The 15,039-nt window shown below is 35.2% G+C and overlaps 1 protein-coding gene and 1 pseudogene across 4 annotated transcripts in view; one reads left to right on the top strand and one right to left on the bottom strand.

The window, feature by feature from the left end:
• The window catches only part of KLHL3 (kelch like family member 3), a 238,162-nt gene that overhangs the window by 64,419 nt on the left and 158,704 nt on the right, over nt 1–15,039 (top strand). The window lies entirely within an intron of this gene.
• On the bottom strand, nt 5,406–6,704 carry LOC102522978 (annotated as a pseudogene).

The raw sequence follows: 15,039 nt of genomic DNA, 5'->3' as shown, positions 1-15,039 counted from the left end.
CAGTCCCACTCTGCCTCTTTCTAAATGCTTAACCAGGTAGTAATTGTCTGGATTACTTAGAGTCCCCCCCCAACCCTGCCCCACCCCACATGAAACAGTGCATTCCTCAAGAGCAGGGACCCAGTCTTTTTCTTTTCTTTATCTCCAATGTCTAGCAGAGAACTGGCAGAGAATTTGATAGTTGAATGATGAATGAAAGATGATCAGATCTGAAGCTAGACACATCAGGGTTTACTACTGTGTGACTACACAACTGTTTAACTGACTGTTTCCTCACTTGTAGACTGGAGTAATATTATTTACCTTCAAGAATGTTTTTTTTTGCTGGGAAAGGATATAGCTCAAGTGATAGAGCACATGCTTAGCATGCCCATGGTCCTGAGTTTAATCCCAGCATCTCCTCTAAAAATAAATAAATCAGTAAATAAACCTAATTATCTCCCCCACCAAAAAAAAAAAAAAAAAAAGACTAAAAAAAGAATGTTTTTAGGATTGAGTTAATGAGTAGAAAGACAAGATGGCCCTTTGGATACACAGCAGTTAAGAGCATAACCAGCCTCATCTCTGTCTGGCTAAATCCTATCATCCTTTGGATCTTAGTTTTAAAGTTGTTTCTTGAAGGAAGATTCCCTTATCTACTTCCTGTCTCCATTCTCCCAGATAAGGTTAGTTCCTTCTGCTGGGTGTCCTCATAATTTGAATTTTCTCTGCATTTCTCTGTATTTCGCTTGTCACAATTTACCTTTTTCAAAAAGCATTATCTTTGATAGACTGTAAATTCCAGAAGAGTAGGGCATTATGTCAGTCTTGCTAACTATTGTATTTAATCACGTAGTAGATGCTTGTTAAATATTTATTCAGTTAGTGATGCATTTTAAAGATGAGGAAACTGAAGCTTAGGAAGGATAAGCAATTTGACCAAACTTCAGGGTAGACCCATGTCTCCTGACTTATACCACATCTGCCTCATAGACTGACACTTTGAATTGTTGTTTTTTAAAGCTTTTACCTTTTCTCATCACTTGAAAAAATTATACAAATAATGCATGTTCCTAGTAGACTTTTAGAAAATGCAGATAAGCAAATAGACCAAAAGAAAGGGAGGGGAAGGGAGCCTAGAAGGTAAGATGGAACAAGGAAGAAATTAGTAAAATAGGTCACCCCAAAGTCCTATCGCCTGGGGATAAACACTGTTAACACTTTGGAATATTTCCTTTTAGACATTTTTCTAGGTGAGGCACGTGCATACACACACACACACACACACATTGAAATATTTGTCTTTGTTTTGAAATTGAGAAACTTTGCTGGAAATATAAAGGTGTAACACTTGAATCTTCAGGAGACAACTGTCTGGTGACAGTGTCTTGGAGTCCTGCTGCTGTAAAGAAGCACAAGACATCTTCTAGGATTCCAGGATGAGGAAGATTTCCTCCAAATCCCTAATGCAACGACTTTTGCTTTTAGGTTTTATGGTTCCTTAGTGAGAGAAGAAGAATTTGACTCACTGAAAAAGTCAAAGTTCTGTCCTGCCTTAACCTGGCTTTTCTTCCCATGGAGTCATAATGAGGCCCTCTCTCCTGGAGGCTGATTGCCTTGGAATACTAGCCTTTCATTTCTAAAAGTTGTTTGCTTGAAGAACTTTGTCAACTTAGTTAGTTGGAAGTTAGTAGGACATTTCCTTCCACTCCAAGGACCTGCCCATTTTTTTTTCTTAGTGAGGGGAGTTTATTGTGTTCTGTACAATATCAGCTCTTGTTTTATCACTTTTTGTTAAATCTAATGCCTTGACTGATACTTTTGTTTCCATTCTGAAATAACCACTGCAGTACAATTTGTATGAAATGAAATGCTTATTGAGTTATCAATCAGCCATTTGGACTAAGTGGGGAAAATTTAATTGTTTCTCATTATTTATGGCACTGAAGAATTTGCAGGAATCTAGTTTTGCAAATTAAAGTATATGGGTTTATGAAATTTCTTATGGAAGAAATTCTTTGAAAAACAGTGTATCTACATTAAATCACCTTATTTTATAATGGTGTGTATCAATTGTTTGTTTTGGGTGAACACACAATGGTGATACAGTGAAAATGACTACAAGTTTTTGCCTACTGTAATAAAGTCTGTAGTCACGTTCTAAAGTTATGATCCTCTCCTCTCAGCATGTTTTGCACTAGCATTTTAAATTGTGCCCTACTTATGGGCAAGCCTGCACAGACCTGACTGATTTGCCAGACTGACAGCTGATTACTTTCAAGAAACCGCATTCTGGTTCTTACTGTATGTCATGTCCTCCCTGAGTACCATTAATCTTTAATTACTTAACTCCCAACTCTGATAATTCACAGTCCTTGTCTCACAAAACAGTCTGGCTTACAAAATAAATCCTTTAGTCAATTTAATTCATTTCAATTAATAACAATTGGATGCCTACCATGAGCAAGATAAGTGCTGTGAGGTACACAAAACAAATAATCCATACTCCTTGCCATTAAGCTGCTTAGTATATAAGGAAAAATATGTACTTACATCACCATATTAAAATGCTGCACGGTCCCTTCATAATTAAAATGACCTGTACTTTTATAAAAGATTCATAGTTTTCTTCTTATCTTTCTCAGCTCAGACAACTTTTCAGATTTCTAGACTTGTATGCTCAATTGCAGATACATTTCCATGTAGATATTTTATAGGGTCTTAAAATCAACATGCCCTTTACCAAACTCCTGATCATCTGCCTTAAAGTTGGTCTTCCTTCAGGGTCCCCTACCCTCAGTGGATCATTTATGTTATTGATTCTCTGTTAGAAATTGTCTGGGGGATCTTTAGAAATGGTCAGAGAGAAAACTTAGGGGACTCATTGCAGGATGTGTTAGTGATTTCTTATTCAGCTCTGTTTCAATAGGCAGACGCATGATTCCCACTAATAGTCATCTTTTCTGGAAACTTTTAAAGATAAGAGATACTACTCTTAATCCAAAATGATTTGAAGTCAGGGAACAGAAGAACATACGTTTGGAGCACTGGCTAGAGGGAACTGTGTTTCCATCGCTCTCTGACAAACATCAAGTTCCAATCTCAGACAGATTCCTAGTAGGGAGAATATAGGCCTGTCTGGCAACTGGGAGAGAGGTAAATGAGAAAATGAGACCTTATTTCATTCACCAAGTGGCTCACTGGTAGACTAGTTGGTGTGCACCTTCCACAAATACTGCAAAAATAGAAAATAAAGTGGACTTTCCTGAAATCTTTGTTTCCTCTCAAAAATGAGTTTTACCTCCACTGGGCACCCACAATGCTGGATTTATATTCTCATTATACTATCTTAAGTAGTTATTTCTAGACCTGTGCTCTCCCAACTATCAGAATGTAAGCCTTACAGGTAAAGGCATGCTTTAAAAACTACATTTAATTCACTATTTTTTTTTGAGGTAAAAATAAACACAAGAGAGATTGTTATTGATAGTTATGTCACTAGTGACTTTTGTTTAATTAAAGCTCAAGAAAAGTTTAGAAGAAAAGACAAAACAGTTTCATAGGAGAAGGAATTAGTTCTTCTGGAGCCAGAAAGAACACTATAATATTTAGTAATAGATTAGAGATTGCTTGTGAATGCTTGGGGTGGGGTGTCAGGGTTAGAGGAGCCGGGGATTATGTGTGTAGGTGAAGGGAGAGGATGGTATCAGAGTTTGTTGAAAGCCCTTTCTTACTTTCAATGGCTTGGTCTGAATCTAGAATCAACATATGTTTACCCTATAAGTAAAAATATCACATTGGATCTTAATTATAGGATTAACCACAATCTGTCAGAAGGTCTAGAAAAGGTTCTAGGGTGATTTGACTGCTTTCTGTGCTCAGAGGCTGCAGCTGTACCTTTAGGATTCTAAACTGACACCATTTGAGGTTGGTTTTTAGGTAAGAGCTTTTATTTGCAGCTAATACTGTGAGACAGTTATATTTTATTTCATTTGGGCGTCCTGCAGTGCTTTTGCTGTTCATTTCCCCCAAATTATATAACAGAATTGAAGTCCTGTAGAGAAGGAAGAGATGGACAGGAGAGAGGAGGAAGAGACAGACAGAGAGAGGTGGGAGAGAGGGAAAAAATTTTTCAGGAGGGGAAAATAGGAGGCTAATGTGAAAAATAACTACACACATTAGAAAAATCACAGGTATTCAGAGAAACATTACCTTTTATTCAAAAGAAAAGAAAATACAGGTACATTTTTAACATACAAATAAGCTGCAGCTCCCATTTAATAGTACATGGGAGATTTATCCAATGAGATAAAGCTAGTCATGATTTAGTAAAAGTCACTGAACAAATGGCTATTTAAACAATAGCTTAGTATCCTTTTTTAAGACAGTCTAGCTGATTCTCCTACGTAAGTGACTCTGTAGTGATGAGGGATATTTTTAAAATATTTAACTCATAAGATACACAAGAGGTTTTAAAAGATCTAGAACTAATTATAATAATGATACTGATGAAGTCCACCAGACCCAATGATTGAGTCATAATACCCCTTACTTAATATACATAAAGAATTAGAGATAAAATATCATTTTGTAATGAAAGTTCTATTTACGTTGGCCATTAATAAGTTAGTTGATGTTATTTCTAGTATTATTGGAGTGCTAAAGAATTTGTGGCACTATTAGAACTGTTAGTGAAGAAAATATACTGTTTTCATGAACTAGAGGATCTGATCCAGGCATGGGAATTAAGTATAATTACAGTACTTAGTTTAAATGTTAGGTTAAAACCATTCCTTCAACTTCCATTCCAAACTCAGTTTGTTAGTTAATAAGTTATAATAGGGGTCTTTCTGACTTTGCTATTTAATTGAATAGTGGTTTTGACATGGTTGAAAGTTAGTTTCCATATCTGAAAGTGGAATTGCTTCAATGCTAAGGAGGTATAGCATTGTTTTTAGTGAGGATGTCATTAATAATAGCTTTTGTGGATTTCCATTGAATAACAATATCTGGGAATTATGGTCCCCTGCCATTAATGCCCCTTGCTTCTCTTGCTTTCTCACTGTCATTCTTTGCCACAAATGATGGCAGCTAGTTTGTTTTAGTTATTAGAGTTATTCTTCTAACAGAAAAGGGTGGTGTGTGTGCATGTTTGTGTGTTTGTGTTGGGTCAGTATATCAGACAGGTTTGCTGGCCTAAAGCAAAACTGAGTAGTGTAAAGTTGCTCTTTTGTTGGTTCTGTATTCTTTTGCATCTTGCCTTGTCCCCAGCCATCTCCCATTCAAGAAGGGCTTTAGCAGTAAGTATAAACAATTTTTATATACATGTTGATGTATGAGCTAATCTTAATGATCCCTTGGATTCATCTGTGTGCATGCTGGAGATGGCAATATTTTCATATTTTTCCTGAGGTGTAAAGCACCAGCAGTAGTGAATAAACAGCACCAGGTCCTTCTGAAAATTTTTGTTGAGAAAGCCTTAGAAGAGAGGGTTTATACATGCAGAAAACAGCAACCAAGTGGCAAACTACAAATACCAGGCTGAGGTGACAGCTCATCGGGACCTCATGATACCAGTCAGAGATGACACTGAAGACATTCAAGGGCAGCCAGCAGGCCACAAAGGTGACCACACTGGAGAGCAACATCATGTTGGTCCTCTTGTTCTCCCTGAGCTGGCTCTCACTTTCCCTCTTCTTGTCTACTTTCTGTTTCTCCTGCAGAGGCAGATAGCAATCTTCAGGTAGCAGATGGGGATGAAGGTCAGAGGGACAAATACTGGAGCATAAACAGGGAGGTGGTAAAGAGGGGCTGGTTCATTCTGGAGGGCTAGTTCTCTGCACAGGCCACCCAGTGGGTGTAGGGGTGCGTGGGAAGAGAGAAGTTTCAGAAGGGCTCATTGGTGAGGTGGTAGGACAGGAAGAAGGGAATAGACAACAGAAGGGAAAATAGCCAAATTAGTGTAATACTGCAGTAGGTGTAAGCTACACTGGGTTTCCAGCCCTGGGGGTTCACAATCAGCTGATATCTTTCAACAGCAATTAACACAAGTGAGAATATGACACAAGAGATGGAGACACTCTGTACATAGGAAGTGAGTCTGCACATTGATATCCCCAAACATTCAGTGGTCCATCACAGTGTAAATGACAGTATTGGAATACACATGACACACACTAAGATGTCAGAGAGGGAGAGACTGGCGATCAGTATGTTGGTGACATTCTGAGCTCCCCTCTGCTTCTTAAAGATGATAATAAGGGAGAGGTTTCTAAAAAAGCCTATAATTAAGACCACAGTACAGGCTATGAATGTTAGAAGCAAGACTAGGGAAGGGGCTTGACAGAACTCGAAGTAGAAAAATGCAGAGTTGTTGCTCTTTGCACTGGTTTTATTAGATGCTGGATGGTTTAGGAAAAGCTCCATTAAGTCAAGGTTGTAAGAAGAGTTTTTCTAGGCTAAGTCATGTTATGGGTAGGTATTTTGGCCATCAGTTCTTGGAAAGAACTTTGAGTCTTCCAGTGAGTAATTAGTATTTAGTCTTCCTCTTTGTCTGCTTGATGGAAGTGCATGAATGACTTGAGTATGTTCTTGAGATCCTAAACAATTAAACAGAACCCAGAAAATTAATGCAAGTTCTTAACAACCTGGACAATTCTATCAGTGGAACAGTGTCCCTGAGAAGACAGAGAGATATTCAGAAGGTCTCCTGGTCATATAAGCAAGAAGACATCTGGAATAATTAGGCCTGAAAGTACAATAGTTTCAATTTTTAATCATCTTCACATATTTTAAAACTGGATTAACATGAAAAGAATATTTGAAAAAGACATTTGCAAGATTTTTCTTTAGCATTTTAGATGTTTGTTTCCCAGTTTCTTACCTGTTGGAAATTTCTGGCTCTATTACTGTTCTTTTAGTCTTCTACATATTTTCTTTCTTCATTTCCATGATCTTTTTTCTAAGCTGATTTTTCTGTCAAAAGATGACATGTTAGCCACCTGTCATAACATCCCCCTCTCCTTTCTTGGTTTATTTATCCAGCAGATCATCATGTAGAGGATCAAGCTCAGGAATACATTAGGAGCTGAAAGCCACTGATAACCCAGAAGGGAGGAGTCAGAAATCTCAGCAGTAGTGATAGTATATGGAGCTGTTTAAAAGATGTGTTCCCAATGTTACATTCAGTCATCTTGTAGAGATGATAATAAGAGTACATCTTGAAAATCGGTGGCATTTTCTGGCACACATATATGTGTGTGTGTGTGTGTGTGTGTGTGTGTGTAATATATATACACACACATATATATACACATATATATATATGTTTTGTACATTTAAAAAAATTAACTTTGCCAAAATTACACATTTGATTTAAATGTTCTTGGAAAATTACTCGTAAACATTAAATATTAGTGGTTGTTTTTATAGAATTTATTGTCAGTTAAGAAATGGACTTTATTTCTAATTTTGCTATAATTTATGAGACTAATAAAATGCTTTTAAATTTGAAATCAATCCCAATTTCTCTAGGAGAGTGTGTATTATTATATAAGATTTTCACCAACCACTTTTAAAACTGACAATAACTAAGCTGCTTAAATAAAAGTAGGGACTGAAAAGCCCTCTTCTGTATTTGAAAAATTATTACAAGAAAGAGCTATTCCTCACTGTTACTCAGGACTGGAAAAGTGAGATTTCAATTAAATGTAGGAAATATTTACTTATAGTGAGAGTATGGGAAGGCTTTGAGAAACAAGGCTGTGGAATATCAAGTGTGGTTGAAGGTATTTCTGGCATGGCCTAGTAGACAGACTAGTAACAGTCTGAAATATTTCCTAACTCAAGGATTCACTGAGCCCTCCAATTTTAGAACTAAGCCATGCAAATCAATTCTGTTTCCCCAACCAATACACCAAACTAGCCAATAAAAACTTCAAAATTTCTGGATGGTCAACAACATTGAAATTGTGTATCTGTATTTTATAGAACCCCGTCAGGACTGGGTGGAGTAGGTGGCAGGGGAGGTTGGGAATGTGTACTACAGGAATGGAAGCTAAGTATTACTGAATACTGTCAGTAACTAGCAGTGGCTAGTTATAGGGTTGGTGGATACTGTCTGTGATGGTGAACATTTTGAGAGACAGCTTGAGTGGGACAGAGCTGGCTCTGAACACAGATTCTTCCATTTACCTACCTCGGTCATTTTGAGCTTCTCTCTGTGCTTTTGATTTCTTTTCTGAAAGGTGAATATTGCCCCTGTCTGGCAATTATTTTGAAGGTTAATGGTAACACACAATAGTTATTCAGTAAGTGGCAGTTGTTGTTTTTTAGAGTTTGCCTTAGTAGAAGAAGTATATAATCCAGGTTAAGAGCAGAGTTGTTTCTTTTCCTACATCTCTTCCCAAAGAAAGTTTAGAAGTATGAGATATTGGGAAATGGTGAAAATGGAGTTGTTTAATTTTTAAGGGGATGTTTGATATAATCCTGTGTTGTCTTTACTGGTGATAAAATTTAATGAGCATTTGGGTTTTGTTTGTCTCAGTTAAAATTCACTGTTTAAATGCAAAAGTTAGTTTATAGGCTGACAGCCTTGGACAGTAGGCAATGTAATTGATAAAGGTATCCAAAGAAAGAACTAAGCCCCTGATTTCTCCCATCTCTCCAGAGCCCTTGCAGCCTTATTCTTTTCTCTCTCATATTATATGATATATTTTTAGTTATAAAACACATTTTATTACCTTTAATCTTCTATGCTTTGGTAAGTGTAAACTAAAGCATTAGGTGATTCTTTGAGCCCATACTTTTAAATATCAAGACTGAGGAGCATCTTAAAAAATGTTAGTAGTATCTAGACTCAAAGTCTCAGTCATCTGTGTTATAACTGATAGATTAAACCAAAAGCTTAGTAGAGAAAGGCTTTATTTTTTTTCACCCTGCTGCAATTGTCTTTACCTCTGTCTTTGTTAACAGCTCTCTCATTATATGCATTTAAAAAAGAAAAACTATTACGATTAACCTGCTTGAATTGTTTTTTCCCTTAGATTTCACTAAATTCTAGATGACCCATTTACTTACTAACTTTAAGGTACCACCTGAAGGACCTGGGCAAGGAGGGTTCCTGTCCTGGGTCTTGTTCTTAGAGAACCCACAAATCACAAATGTTAAAAAAAAAAAAAAGTGTCATTTTGGAACCAGCACTCAGCACTAGCAGAGCACCACTTACAATCCAAATATTTACTCTAAAGACTTAGACCATTCGGGCCCAAGATACACTTCTCTCCATCAGTTGCCCCATGCCCTCGAAACAAAAGGTGATTATGTCTGAATGTCATGAAAGTTATGGGCTGTTGATGTTGGTGATGGATTCCGCTTTGGAGTATGGGGATGATTTGAGTGACAGAAGTTCTTAGGTGAGAGAAAACACAAATGAATTAATTTAGCATAAATGCAGAGTCTTGTATAATGAATTATCATTTTCTAGTACTGCTAAACATCCATTTTCTTATTTCTCTTTGTATTCCAATTTGTGGTTCTACTCACAAATTAGGGTGATATTTGTAACAGTGGTCCATGGCAGCTGAGGAATATTTTGCAATATTAAAGAATTTATATTACTCTTAAATTTTATGTATGAAAGTCAAGACATAATATATGTGATACTAGTTGTTGACATTGACAGTGGATGAAACTTGAATGCTAGAATTGTGAGTAGTTCTATTTTTGTGAAAATACGTAATAGGATTTAATTTGTTTTTTAAAAGATTACATAAGAGTTTCAAGTTTACTATAATAATTTTACTTAAAATTTGGTATTTGCTAATTTATATATTGCTTTTTAATTTTATAGATCATTTTGAGCAGTTTAGAAAAAAGATATTTGAAAACAAATATGAAAATAATTTTTTGATTTTTTCATGTTCGGTATATATTTTTTCAAGACAGTGTCTTCAAATTTTATACATTTTGAATAAATTACATTTTATTTTAAATACTATAGATGATGAGAAAAGCTTACTTATAACAACATAACTAGTGATTTTGATGAAATTAAGGGAAGAAAAATAAATTTTATGGAATATATTATAATTTGTGGATTATGTATGTCTTTATTTTATAATTCATTTATATATTGCCAACTCATCAACATTATATCCAGACATGTGCAAGAATACTTACATTCAATTGTCTTGATATTTTGTCAACTTTTAGTTATATAAAAATCATAGCTTTACACTTTTTTTTTTTTAATCTTGTCAAGTTAAGTAGATTAAACATTTTATTTAATAGGTTGTTTGTTATATAACTTTCAAATTTTTGGAGGTATTGTATGGGCTTTCATTTATGCTCTTGCCCTGGACTGTGCAAATATTAGGCATGAATCTGTCTAGAAGTATTTTATTTATTTTAAATTTTTATTATTTTATTTAATTATTTTAGAGTAAATGTTTTTTCTTTTAAATGTAAGAACATTATTTTTTAAAAACTTGGGAAATAATGTAGGGGGGAAAATAATCAATATTACCATTATAATGTAATCAAATTTAGCCCTTTAGAGGATTAGCTTCTCCAAAATGTGTCTGAAATATATCCTTTTCTCTTTATTACTGTTATATTTATGCAGGTCATCATCATTTCTCACCAAAACTAAGGCAATAATGTAGTTACTTGTCTCTCTACATTTTCTTTTACTTCCTCCTAGTCCTTTCTCCACACTGTATCAGAGTAAATTTTGAAAAAAATATGTCATATCATTTCTTTACATAAATACTTTCATCAATATCTAATTGCTATTGTTTGAGAAAATCCAAATTCGTTACTATTGCTTACAAAGTCTTATACGATGTCGTTCCTGTCTATCTCTTCAACTTTATCTCATATCTGTCTTCTTCCTAACAATCCAAGTCCTTTCCAAGTCCAGTTTTAGGGAGAAGTTTTAATTGGGGACAGAGTATCTTCTTCACTCTATAAGAGGAACTCTGCGAGCTGGTGGGTAGCTTGATTGTTGAATGGCAGCTAAAGTAATCCTTTATTGTTTATTTTTTTGACAATAGCTACTTTTATACCTTATCTTATTATAGGATCCCACCTTCTCATACCTTGCTTTGTTGATGGGTAATCAGGTTTGTAGGGGGAAGGTAGAGGTAGGGATGGGAATTGGTAACATAGATAAGGACATATTTCAAAGATACTATTCCTTTAACAATAATAGTCCATTTAATGGGTAGAGTATAATTTAACACGTTTCCTATTGATGGTCCCCTGACCCTCCCCCCCCCATTAGAAACAACAACACATTATACACAACAATTTAGCCCACATTCATCTCTAGGAATTATCCTAAGGAACTAACAGTCTGGGATACAGTGATGTTTGAGCATGTTGGATATGTCCACATATCCAGACCTAATCTGTGTCCTATGATGCTATCTATGGCAGACAAATATGTCAAAGCATGAAAACCTCCAAAGAACTTTTTATTAGTTTCATTTGTAATGTTGGAATCAGTTAAGTGCAAATATTCTTTTCATCTCTGTTATCCTTGGGTATTCCTTAAAATGTAAGCCCCTCCAGCCAGTGTGCCCCTCCTGCACCCTCTTGCCCGATTCATTCAGAGCTTCACTTGGTCCTTCTTGGAGAATATACATATATATGTACTCAGTTGATCCTCAGTCAAGGATTCCATATTTATGAATTCACCTATTCTCTAAAATTTATTTGTAACCCCTAAGTCAATACTCAGGGTCATTTGTAGACATGTGCAGAGCGGTAAAAAGTTTGGATCACATGAGGAGCATGTTCCCTGTTAAGTTTGAATAAGGCAGTTGTTCTCCCTTCTCGTTTCATCTCTCCTACTGAAAACTGATATTCTTTTGGTGGTCTGTTTAATGCTATATTTTTCATATTTTTCTGCTTTTTGATGATGATTTCACTGTTAAAATGGTTTCCCCAAGTGTAGTGCTGAAGTGCATTCTGGTGTTTTTTAGTGCAAGAATGCTGTGATGGGCCTTATAGAGAAAATACATGTGTTAGATACTAACTTTGTTCAGACATGACTTATACTGCTGTTGCCATGAGCATATTAAATAAAGTATCTTTAAATGGAAGTACTCAAAACAAGGTTATGTGTTGATCACTTGATGAAAATGTGACTAGAGGCTTACAGGATCCTAACCCTGTATTTCCCCATAGGAACAGTGTCTTAGTATTCACTAATTGAGTGTTCAACGCAACTTTATAGAACATAACTACCACATATAATAAGAATCAGAATTATTGATTTATCCATCTTTGTATTTATTTATACCTCCCTATTGCCATTTCAGACAACTTCTTTTTCAACTTTGTGGAATTTCAGTCCATTTGGGTGTACCCCCCTAACCTTTTACTTTGCTATCATTTTCTGATGCACTTTATTATCTTCTCTCTCACCCCTAATTTCAACAAAGATTAATGAAGTTAAATTGATCAATCTTCAGTGTTTTTTGCATCTTATTTAAGAAATTCTTCCCTATCCTAAGGTCATGAAGATATTCTCCTATATAGTCTTTTAAAAGCTTTTCAGTTTTGACTTTCACATTTAGGTTTATAATCTACTTGGAATTGATATTTTGGTGGTGTAAAGTAGTACAATTTAATTTTGTTCTCATAGGTATTTGATTGTTCCAGAACCATTTATTGAAAAGACATCTTTTCCCCAGGACTTCACAATGTCATCTCTGTCATTTATCAAAGGTCTAAATAGGTATAAGTCTATTTCTGGTTATTTTGTTCTGTTTGTCTGTTTGATCACTCGTGTCAATATCACATTATATTAATTACTATATTTTATTAGTCTTAGAATAAATCCTCCTACCTTGTTTTACTTTTCAAAAGTATCATGGCTAATTATGATCCTTTGTGTTTCCTTGTAAATTGTAGCATCAGCTTTTTAAATCCTATAAATAAACTGCTAGTGACTTCTACTGGAATTGTGTTGACTCTGTACTTCATTTTGAGAGTTGAAATGTCTCCAGGGTTGTGTCTTCCAAATTCCATAAATATGGTATATCTGTGTCTTCAGGTCTATAAATTCTCTCAATAAAGTTTACAATTTCCATATAGCGATTGGCATCTTTAAAGATTTATTTGTAGATACTTCATATATGTTATGCTAGCATAGCTGATATTTAAAATTGTTTTCATTTTTAAAATTGTTACTGATGTATAGCAATACAGTTGATTCTGCAAATTCATTTTGTAGTTAGCCGTCTTGCTAAAATGTCTTAATAATTTATCTTTAGATAGTCTTAATTTTTCCACATTTATGATCCTATTGAGGGGAGGGAAGGGGGAGGGCACAACCACTGAAGGAATGACAGCACAATTGAGGACAGGACAAACTGGTTAGAACCAAGATGGTGGAAGATTCGACTCCCAGTAGACCTTGAGCCTCATGGCACACCCATAAGTGCCATGACAGTTCCTAGGCTGACTGCAAAAGGTCAAAAAGTGGGCGGGGGCCCAGTTCCTGGAAATCCTCACCCCTTAGCTGACATAGTTGGAATAATCCTCCTACTCGTTACCCTATGAAATTACTGAGCCCATAAAAACTAACAATCCTGTGCCATGTGGTTTCTCTCTCTTGCCTTCATCATCTGCAAATAATGATAGTTTTATTTTTCTCTTTCTCGTCCTTATTTTAAAGTTACATATCCTTGCCTTACTGGTCTGGCTAGACCCTCCAGTACAATGTTGAATAAAAAGTGGTTTCAACAGGCATCATTTAAAGGCAAAGCTGTAAATATTTCACCATTAAGTCTATTGTTTATTGTAAGTTTTTTGTAAATGTCTCTTTCAGGATAAGAAAATTCTTTTCTCAGTTTACTAAGATTTATTTTAAAAAAATCTTGAATAGATATTAACTTTTATCAAATACATTTTCTGTTATTATTAGGATAATCATTTTTTTCCTCTATTCTGTTATTATGTTTAATAAGATTAATAGTCTGTTGCTAAATTGAATTTGTACTGTTTAGATAAACACAAATTAATCATGATGTGTTAGCCTCTTTACACATTGCAGTTTCTATGTGCTAATATTTTGTTTAGGAAGTTTGCATTTTGTTCTAAAGTGAGCTTACCTGTAAGTTCTCCTTTTTCTTACTGTCCTTAGTGAATTTTGGTTTCAGAATTATGCTAATCTCATAAAATAAATTTGAAAAGTACTCTCTTTTTTAGTCTTTAAAAGAATTTGGATTTTATTAAACTTATTTCTCCCTTCAATATTTGTAGACACTGATAGTGAAGTCATTGGGCCTATAGATTTCTTTGTGGGAAGATTTTTGGGAAAAATAGAATGTTGTGAGAGTTAGTTACTATTGGTTGCATTTGATAGATAAGATATGACAAGAAAGAGATGGGCTCAAAAAAGAACTAGCTGATTTGCAAGTAGAAAAAGAATTTAATTCCTTAATTTTAAAGGAAATTAAGAGAGCACAGAAATTCAGAACTTGCAGGTTTGGAAGAGATAAGTGATTCTCATCTCCATCTAGTAAAAGATAAACTAAAGCCTTTGGATGATAAAATCTGGTTAAAAATGCTTAGCCTTTAAAGCAAGGATCACATCAAGGATGTGAACAGACACTTATTGTTAAAAACCTATGAGTGGATTAAAGTGATAATTTATTAAGTCCTTTTTAGTTTGACAGAATTATCAAGGAAAAGAGACTAGACCTGTGTCTATCCCAGCAGAAGCTTGATAGGCTAAAGTATCTGAATGAGGGAGGATTGTCTTAAAAAGAATTTTGGGTGTGGCTATTAGTATAGGGAGCTGATTAAAATAAAATAAATGAGTAAGTCATGCATATTTTTGAGAAATAACTGTATGTCAAAAATATTACCAGCCTAGATTAAAAGTCTGCTATGACTGTTGCCGAGTCCCAACTCAGTTCTGCTCGCCACAGGGCAAGCCAATAAATCAGGAGACGAGGTGTTGGGGCAAGGAATAGTGTCTTTATTTGGAAAGCGGGCAGACCACTTTATTTGGAAAGCCGGCAGGCCAAGAGGGTGGCAGACTAA

The sequence above is a fragment of the Camelus ferus genome, chromosome 3 (genome assembly GCF_009834535.1).
Source record: "Camelus ferus isolate YT-003-E chromosome 3, BCGSAC_Cfer_1.0, whole genome shotgun sequence".
Lineage (NCBI taxonomy): Eukaryota > Metazoa > Chordata > Mammalia > Artiodactyla > Camelidae > Camelus > Camelus ferus.
Note: the sequence above shows the minus strand (reverse complement) of the source record. Positions and strands in the feature narration are given on the sequence as shown.